This window comes from Benincasa hispida, chromosome 3 (assembly GCF_027475165.1).
Source record: "Benincasa hispida cultivar pf3 chromosome 3, pf3_genome.v1.1, whole genome shotgun sequence".
Taxonomy (NCBI): domain Eukaryota; kingdom Viridiplantae; phylum Streptophyta; class Magnoliopsida; order Cucurbitales; family Cucurbitaceae; genus Benincasa; species Benincasa hispida.
The window spans coordinates 1,959,071-1,969,581 of record NC_143480.1 but is presented as its reverse complement, the minus strand read 5'-3'; positions in this window follow the sequence as shown (position 1 = coordinate 1,969,581).

Here is a 10,511-nt window from a genome sequence, read left to right as displayed (position 1 = left end):
ACCATCTACTACAAATATTAAGGTGGATTTTGAGTGAAATATAGTTGGGTTTCATGCAAGTGGGAAGAACCCACTTTAGTGGATTTTTCCAAACCAATTTTTTCTTTAATTTTCAAATTCTTTTCAAAATTAAAACCAAATTTTAGTGTTAATTTTATTAATTTTATCGAAATTAATTCAATAATTAATTTTTAAATAAAATTAATAATTAATTTAAACAATTTAATTATTCTTATTAATTTAATATCAAATATTAAATTAATTAAACACCAAATCCACGATCATGAATCTCTATTCATGTAATTAATAATTAAATCATACTTCTCCAATTTTATTTGATTCTGTAACTAAACATGTAATTATATCGCATATAATTACTTAATTCCCTTAATTTGAATTTGAACGCTTCAAATTTATTCATCACGCTATTTTAAGATTTATTCCGTTTGTGAGCTAGTTAGGGGACCTAATGAACCTACAGATCATGGGCTCCAAATTAACCGATTAACTTTTTAACCTAATTAGCCAACATTCATTAACTATCGGGTCAATTCACTAAAGCCCAATAGTTGCACTCTTCTCACTGTAGATATATTGTGTCCACTCGATATAACTATAATCAGTAAGTTAACCCTTCATAGTTTGTTCGTAATAATAGCTAAGTCAATAGCGTCTTACCCCCGAGATTATCTCTTGTTGTCTCATTAATCCTCTAATGAACAATTGGTTTGGGGATTCAATCATCAAACTGAATCCCTCTCGGAGAGGGTGGGGCCCCATGTTCAAGACCCGAAGTCAACACTTAAGGGAACAACCTCTCAACTATCCCTAATAGCGGCTAGGAGTTAATTCCATCTTGCACCTTATGTCCCTAGCTATCTACCTGGTCGTACCCCTGAAATGGGAGACTTGTTGAGTCAACGTTGTTGAGCCAACTCTCATCCATGAAAATCTAAGAATAATCCAGAATAAACAAAGAGTTCATAGTTAACTCAGGATTAAGGTTAAATTATCTTGATCATCGCTTTGAAATAATCAGTCTTAAAACATTAAACAATGTTATAAAGTAAGAGTGACTTAGTTATTGGTCCAGTCTTATGCAAACTCATTGCATAAGGTGCCCCCACTCGTATGTCTCCACATGAACGATTCAGGATCACATCGTTTGTACTCAATACAAAGTGGGACGCATCCAACAGTGTTATCAGAATAAAGTATCCAACCTTATTCATATACTATAGACCGTTTTGGCTATCTACTCGAATCTGGTCCATCTTTATGTCTCCACATAAATTCCGAGTATTCATATAATAGCCATGGATCTTAATTTATTGGATTTAGTCTTTACAAGTGCAATTTACATATTTAATAACAGTTTTATTGAATAAACATGAATAACATCTTTATTGCATATAGAATATGTTCAAGACATACTACCCAACAAGCATGAGTCTCACAGTGTGAACATTAGGGGAGAAACATGAGTGAAAAATTGATGTATCGTATACATCTTTTTCCTCCCACTAGGTATTTTAAAAGCTTAGGGTTTATTTAACTTAGGGTTTATTTAACTTAGGGAAAATATAGCTAATTATTTTTACTAAGTGATTGTTTAAGTTTTTCCAACAGTAACACTTAATTTGGATAGTTAAATAATTTTGATTAATGTTCGTTAAACACTTTAACAAACTTGATCAACAATTGTATGCTAGTAGCAAATCTATCTAACTCACATGAGTTCTGAGGTCGAGGTATTCCGTTTCTGTCAGCTTAAATACCCCGGCCTAGACAGAATTAGCCTTAAAAAGTCCCTTATAGATACGTTTGCTACAAATTTAATCTTTTAATAAACCAATTTAATCCTATTAAACTGATTAAAAATATTAAACTAATTTCTAATCTCATTAGAAGTTTGTGATATTAAGTCTACGTGAATCATATTTTAAAACTATTTTTTTTAAAAAAAAATGATTTTACCTAAGTTTACATGCAATTCTGAATTATTGATTTTTATTTCTAATTTCATTTAATTATAACAATTATAAAACAAATGAAATAAATTAAAACCATTCATTGCAACGATTAACATACTTAATAAAATTATAACAATTATAAAATTACCTAAAGTAGTGTCATACATCATGCAGTTCCCATTTCATTGCTAAACATACATAACACTAATATATTAAAGTAATGAAATAATTAATAACATACATACATCCATACATCCAAACTATCATATATCCATACATCCAAATAATTAATATAAATTATGCATGACTATGTTTTAATGCATGCACACATATATGATAACACTCATATAATATGATGCATGAGCATACTATAATTAAATCATGCAACTATATACTATAACATTTATTATATAAATGATGCATGAATAATGCATAACCTATGGTGAGATTTTACTATATGGCATACAATATGACATATATAATAAAATTAAATCACACATCAAATGCATAATTTAAACAACAATTCATGAATCGGGATTGGACTCCTGAACCATTAATTAAATTAATATAAAATTTATATTAATTTAATTAATCAAAAGACTAACTATTATATAAAATAATAGCCAAACTGGTTCAAAACAGATGAACCAAGTCTTGAACCACACGAATCGGACTGCCTAGTACCTGAACTGCCCATGAACCGCTCAAACCAAGTGAATCGGGCACTAACCAGCTGAACCACGAATCAAACCGCGCGTCAACCAAAAAGAGTTTTTCGTCTCGAAGTGTTGCAACGCTGTGACCTAGTCTTGCAATACTACGAAAAAAAATTCGTCTGCCTTTCGCAACGTTGCAACGCTACTGTATAGTAGCCAATATACAGTTGTGATTTGCGTCATTTCTTCTCTAATTTGGGCCTCGTTTTCACCAATACGTCCCCAAAAAACTCACGAACAACACTAACAATGAATTACATACTCTATTGCAATAATTGATGCCCAAAACAACGGACTTTTACAAATCAATTTGTAAAAATTGAAATAATAAAGACTACAGACCAATCCCGAAACATCCATAAATCGCAAAAGAAAGTTCAACCATTCATCACATGAATAATACAAAATACATACTTGCCATTAATCTGTAAAAGAAATTATGAAAAAATAAAAAAAATTAGGATCAAGAATCTGTCTCTGATACTAATTGAAGGAACGGTGAAGTTCCGCAGCGGAAGTGGTATCGTCTCAATTTTATTTTTCACAAAATCACAAATTTACAGAATAAAAACATTTATGCATTATAATTTCACAGCATGTTGAAAAAGTAAGTAGAGAAGAATTGAAGCTTACCCTTGAAGACAAAATTCTTCACGTATTCCCTCGATCTGGTCACGAACACTTTTATCTGGATCTCGATCTCCAAAAGCTTCCAACAAAACCACATGGCAACCACCAAGAGGTCAACCTCTATATTCTCTTAGGAATAAGAATCCAGGAGTTGTGGGCTATGAGTTTTGGGAAGAGGGAGAGAATTTGAGAGGGGAGATTTTCTCTAGAGAAAAATGTTGGGAGTGAAAATCACAAAGACCTTCTTTGTGGGCTTCTATAAAGAAGATGAACACTCTCATCAAAACTTCCTACTATTTTCACGTTCTATCCAGAGAGAAAAACTAGGGAGTGAGTTATAACTCCTTCATTTATTAAATTTTTAAAAAATAATTTAATTAATTAAAAAATATATAATTATATAATAACTACTTTATTTATTATGTAATATATATATCATAATATATGTTATATCAAATATAACACATAACCTATAGTTATTATATTGTATCAAATACAATATAATCTATAGTTTTATTTCTCTTAATGATACATGGTATTTAGTATGAATCACATTTATACTAAATTTAATTGTATGAATCTCATCCATAAAATTAGTATTTGAATCACATTTAAATATTTAATTCATCTCAAAATAAACTTTATGTTATAATGTATCGAATACATTATATTAATTATATCACATATAGTTAATTTAATTGATTATATCATATATAATTAATTCTCTCAATTAATTTAAACGATTCAAATTAATCCAAAATTAATTCTCAATTATCCCTGTTGAGTTATAGAGTGGACCTTATGGACCGATAGATTGAAGCTTCAATAGTACTTGGATAATTAATTAAATTACCCAACATCCATTAACTGTCGGTGACTCTACTAAGATCAACCGCTGTACTCTTCGCACTACAGATATATTTCTGTGTCCATTGGATATAACCGATGACCCTTCACAAATTGCTCGTAAGTACAACAAGGCGAAAATTATCGTCTTACCTATAGTTACATCTAACTCCTCACGTATCACTGATACCTCCAATGTACAATAAATCATAGTCTAATTATGACCAAATCCCTTTTCGGGCTAGGAGAGGGTGTGACACCATATTGTCCAAGCTCCGGAATTAGCTTTTAAGAGAACAATTTATCTACTTACCTCGAGCCTCAAGTGCATCTATTTATGATGAACTTTAGGAAGAAAAATTGTTTTCTGATGATCACATTTTTATGGCATTCAAGTGTATTTTGGCATCAAGCACTAATGACAAATATCTATTATCATTAATATCAAATGCTACGAATTCTAATTTTATAATATTTTTCACAGTAACACTATTATAAAATATTATATCTATATTAGAAATTTAATATATATCAAATATGTTAAACAACATTTAATTTATTAATTATAATAAAGAGAGAAAACCGACATACTTTTAGGACCTACCTTTAACGAGGGAAACAACAGAAGCTAGTGCCGACAACTTATTGTGAAATTGGGGAGCACAAAGGAATACATATATAGAAAAAATAAAATATAATAATAATTAAATATAACAATAATATATAATAAAATAAATAAAACATAATATATAATAAAATAAATAAAACATAAGAATAGAAAAATTATGTAAATAGAAAATATGACAAATTAAAATTGTCTAAAATTCTCCAATCATTTCTTTACTTTTCTCACCAATTTGTAAATTACCAAGATCTACCAAATGTCACTGTTTATACGCGATTTGGCAAATAGGTGGTAAAATGAAATAGACACTAAGGATGAGTATTCATAAGACACTTGGACACATGGTTGTGATGGAAAAATTATACATGCTCTTTTAGAACACTAATCATAGGTATTAATTGGTATCTATTTTATTATAATATTTATAATACCATAAATATTGTTCAACCATAAAAATGCTCGAACATTATCACAAATTTAAATAAATGAAAAAAAGGCAGAGACTAAACTTTAAAATGTCTAAACCTAACTTAAAAAAGCACATATCCTTCCCAACATGATTAAAGGAACTAACAATCAAAAGAAGAAGAAAAAAATCTTTTTAGCTACAAAATCATTCCCAACTAAACCAAATTATTCACAAAGATCGAAACTTAACTAAGGAGAGTATTTATTCAAATTTAGAGTTGAATTATAGATGGAGTGGGGATAAAGATGTTTTCTATTTTTATTTATTCAATTTTTTCTTTGAGGATGAATTGTTGATAATTTGATGTATTTTTGGTGGATTAATGAAATGGGATTGTACTGATTTCAAAGAAGGGGGGCTGCAGCTGTTGAATAGATATTGTACATTCAATTAATATAGAAATAAAAGCAATGGGGAAGGTTGGTGATGTTTAGAACTTAGACCCCAAAATTAAGAAAAGTGGTTGAGACGTGTTTGCTTTGCTTTGGCCTTCACTCACCGACAAAATTACTTTTTTTAGAGAATATTATGGTCTGCTCTTTGTACTGTTATACTGTTATTTGACTCAAATCATTCAAATCTAAAATTAATTTACACCACTGTTTCAAAAAATAAAGTTATCTAAAGTTCTCATAAAAAACCTTTTCATACTGAAAAATATATATATATTGAGAATCTTATTTGAATAACTATCCATAAATGTTAAATAGTTCAAGAGAATCCCAAGAAGACATTATAAACTCAATCACTTTATATAGGTGGATACTTGCAAATCCTCAATGATTATGGGTTTGTAGGAGGCTAACATAGAAGGACTAAAAGGACAGAAAGAATTGAAATCACCTTTATAATTGATATAATAAAAACTCAATTAGATTCCATTTATTGTAGCTATGGGAAACTAATGGCATGGATCAAAACCAATTTCTTTCAAGACTTTGAAGGTAAAATGTAAAATCTAGCTAATTCAAACCTCAAAGAATAGCTTCACTTAATTTCAGTAGGTATCTACATTATACGTGTTTAGAAAGTGGAGTTGTTAAGATAAAATTAAAAATCTAAGGACCAAAATCAAATGAGTCAGTTAAAAAGAATGAAAATAATCTTTTCAGCCTAAGAATAATAAGTATTTGGTGTAAAACCAAAAGATAGAAAAAAACTCTCAAATGATTTTATTATGTCCAAAATACTAAACCAACATATTATTTATAGGCATGGGATAAAAACAAACTGTTTTACAAAGACTACCCGTAATTAAAAGGTAGTTGGTTAAGGTCTATTAGTTACTGCACCTAAAAATTAACTAACTAACTAAACATTCTTATAACTGATACATCATATTCCTCCCCCCTTTACAAAAAAACTCCTCCTCGAGTTGTCTTGCCTAAACGTGAAGAATCTAAAAGAATTATTAAAGGATTAGTAAGTGCACCCGGGCATCTCAACTAGGTCGACACCCCCTTAGCACAACCATCATATCCACTATTGTTTTAAGTTCCCAAGTGAAAGTCAAATGGGGCATGATAAGGAAGCAAGTCTGCTACGTTGAACACTGGATTGATGTGTAAATCCGGAGGCAATTCCAAACGATAGGCATTAGAACCATACGCTCGAAGGACTTTGAAAGGACCGAGCTTTCCATTTTTTAGTTTATTATAGGTGCCAGCTGATAATCTATTTTTTCGAAGATGAACCATAACCAAATCCCCTATTTGAAATTGTTGGAGTTGTCGATGTGTGTCAGCTACTTTTTGTTGGACAGGTACCAACACGCAGCAGAAGCGACAAGGATCGATAAGCACTCTAATTGATTAATTTTGGCAAATATGAAAGCATGCTCAATCATAATTTAATGGGTTTTAAGACATACCTTTGAAGAACCATTGAAATCTTGATTTTCAGCTGTTAACTCCAAATCTTTGTGCAGACCACCATAAGATCTTCCCTACTATTATCTTGGTACTCTAGATTGAGTTGTGGGAATCAAAATAAGCTGAAATCAAAGGGAACTTAGAGAATGCTCACAGTAGCAACCCAATTAAGAACACCTTATTCTAATGAATTTTCAACTAAAATTCTTTCGGTTGCCACCCTCCAAAATCACTCCAATCTCTTCAATATATTGCAGACTATCATGCAAAAAGATTTGCTGCATGGGATGTAGCTCATGCTTGGAGTTAGGGTTGGCAAAATTCCCCGCGGGGTTGGGTCCCCGCGGAGCCCCACTCCAATCGGAGCGGGGAATCCCCAGTTTGACCGGGGATGGAGTCAAACTGGAAATTTTTTTAGGGCCCCGTCCAGGGATGGGGATGGTATTCCCGCCCCGACCCTGACCTCGATTAATCCTCGACCCTGATTTTATATATTTATATTTTTAATATTTTATAAATATATATTTACAATATATAAAATAACTTATTTATATGTATGTTTATAATGTATACTATAGACTTATAGTGTTGTGAGTCCAATATTGAATATATATAAATTCTAAATTTAAGCCCAAAAGTCAAGCCCAAACTTAAAAAATTAAAAGAAAAAAATGGGGAATCCCCACAGGGATCCTATAGAAAATTAGTAGGGGAATCCCCGCCTCCATCCCAGCCTTCAAATGGCAGAGACAGGGGCAGGGATGTGGGGGAATTACCCCCATGGGGCCTGGGACAGAGGACCCTCCCTCGCCCTGCCCCAGCCCCATTGCCAACCCTACTTGGAGTAATTGAAGGTTGAAGATAATGGGTTCTTTGTGAGCTAGTTTGAAGATGAAGTTGAAAAATCCCATTTTTCCTTTTTGTGTAATTTTCTATTTCCAAAATCTTTATTTTGATTTTAAAATCATATTTTGATTTCTAAAATCAAATTTTATTAATTTTACAAATTAATTTCATAAATTAATTTTCTAATAAAATTAATAAATAATTACTTAAACAATTTAAATAATTCTAATTAATTTAATATCCAATATTAAATTAGTTTTTACGCAAATCCTTCTTCATATATTTAAATCATATTTAAATATATATTCTCCAATTTTGTTTTATTATAATTTGAACATTTCAAATTAACTTATCACGCTGCTCTAGAGCTAATCCATTTCTAAGCTATTAGAGGGACCTCGTGGACCTATAGATCATGGGCTCCAACGATCCGAGATTAATCGGCTAAACTCATTAGACCGATCTAACCCTCATTCGTTAACTAATGGGTCACTCCACTAAAGCCCGTAGTTGAACTCCCCTCACTGTAGATATATTATGTTCATTCGATATAACCATGATTAGTAAGAACCTTTCATAGGTTGTTCGTAATAACGGTTGGGTCAAATCTCTATTTTACCCCGAAATTACCTCTTGTTCCTTAAGTCCCCATTGATCCCCTAATGAACAATTGTTTTGTGATCCAATCAACAAAACTGAGTCCTTCTCAGGCCAATGAGAGGGCAGGGCCCCTTGTTCAAGACTCAGAATCAACACTTAAGGGAACAACCTCTCTACTATCCCTAAAGCGAGTATGAGTGAATTTCGTCTTGTACCTTATGTCCCTAGCTATTTATTCGGTCTTACCCCTAAAATGGGAGGTTTATTGAGTCGGCGCTGTTGAGCCAACCCTCACCTATGCAAATCTAAGGATGAATCCAAATAAACAGGAGTTCATAGTTAACTCAGAATTAAGGTCAGGTTACCTAGGTCATCGCTTTGAAATAGTAAACAACATTATAAAGTAAGAGTAACTGATTTCGTGGTTCGATCTTGTACAAACCCTTTTTCACAAGGAAACCTCCACTCCTCATGACCCAACATGAACGAATTAGGATCACTTCATTTGCTGCACTTTACAACTCCTTGTTTCAACTACAGAGCGCGCTGCATCCAATAGTATTACGAGAATAAGGTACCCAACCTTATTCATATACTATAGATCATTTTGACTATTTACTCGAACCTGATCCACCTTTATGTCTCCACATAAAGTTTGAGTACTCATTCAATAGTCAAGGGACTTTTAGATTTATTGGATTTCTATCAAGAAAAACATCTATTTAATAACACCTTATGGAATTTTCAGAATAATTTCCATTGTTTACAAACCACGAGCTTTAGGACATAAAACTCAACACGTTTTTATTTGAAGTGTTTGCTTTCTCAATGTTTGCTTGTAGTTCTTGATGGAGTTGGACAATCTTGTCAGCCATCTCTTTAGCATCACTGTTAAGATCAATAGAAGAAGGAAGTTGAGTGAGATCAATAGTTAAAGAGGGAAGTTTAGTATATACAATTTCAAATGGACACTTCCCTGTAGATCTGTTCTTTATAAGGTTAAAGGTAAATTCAGCTTGTGGAAGTACTAAATCCCATTTTTTTTGGATGTTCTCCATATAGGTAGCATATGAAATTGCTCAAAGTCCGATTAGTAACCTTAGTTTGATTGCCTGTTTGAGGGTGATTGGTAATGATATATTTGAGGGAAGTATGGAACTTTCACCAAAGTGTTTTCCAAAAATGACTAAGAAACTTTACATCCCTATTTAAAACTATAGTTTTTGAGATGCCATGAAGTCGAACTATGTCTCTGAAAAATAGATTACTATGTATACAACATCATGAGATTTTGTACACGGTATAAAGTGACTCATTTTACTGAACCTGTGTACAACTACCATTACCAAATCATTTCCCCTTTGAGTTTTTGGTAGTCCAAGGACAAAGTCCATAGACAAAGTCTATAGACAAATCCTCCTATATAGAAGTTGGAGTGGGTAAAGGTGTGTAGAGACCGACATTAGTAGATGTTCTTTTGGCAATTTGGCAAACGAAACATCTTTTAACAAAGTTTTGTACATCACATTTTAATTGGGGCCAAAAGGATCAAGTTGAAAGAAGGTCAATCGTTTTAGAAATACCAAAGTGATCAGCTAGGTCTCTAGAATAGAGATCTTTTATTAGAGATTCCCGAAGTAAAGTACTAGGGATATATAAGCGGTCATTTTTTAATAGAAAATTATCAAATGTGGAAGTCACTGGAGTTAATATTATTAGCGCATTTGTACCAAATCTCTTGAAAGTCAGGGTCAGTTGGATATAAATCAGGGATATGATGAAAGGCAGTAATCTCACCAGCTAGGATAGTTAATAGTTCTCCCTTTCTACTTAATGCATCTATTGCTTTGTTATCTTTACCAGCTTGGTGGTGGATAACAAAGTCAAACTTTTGTAGAAACGAGAGCCATCTACCTGAAGGAAATCTCGACATGA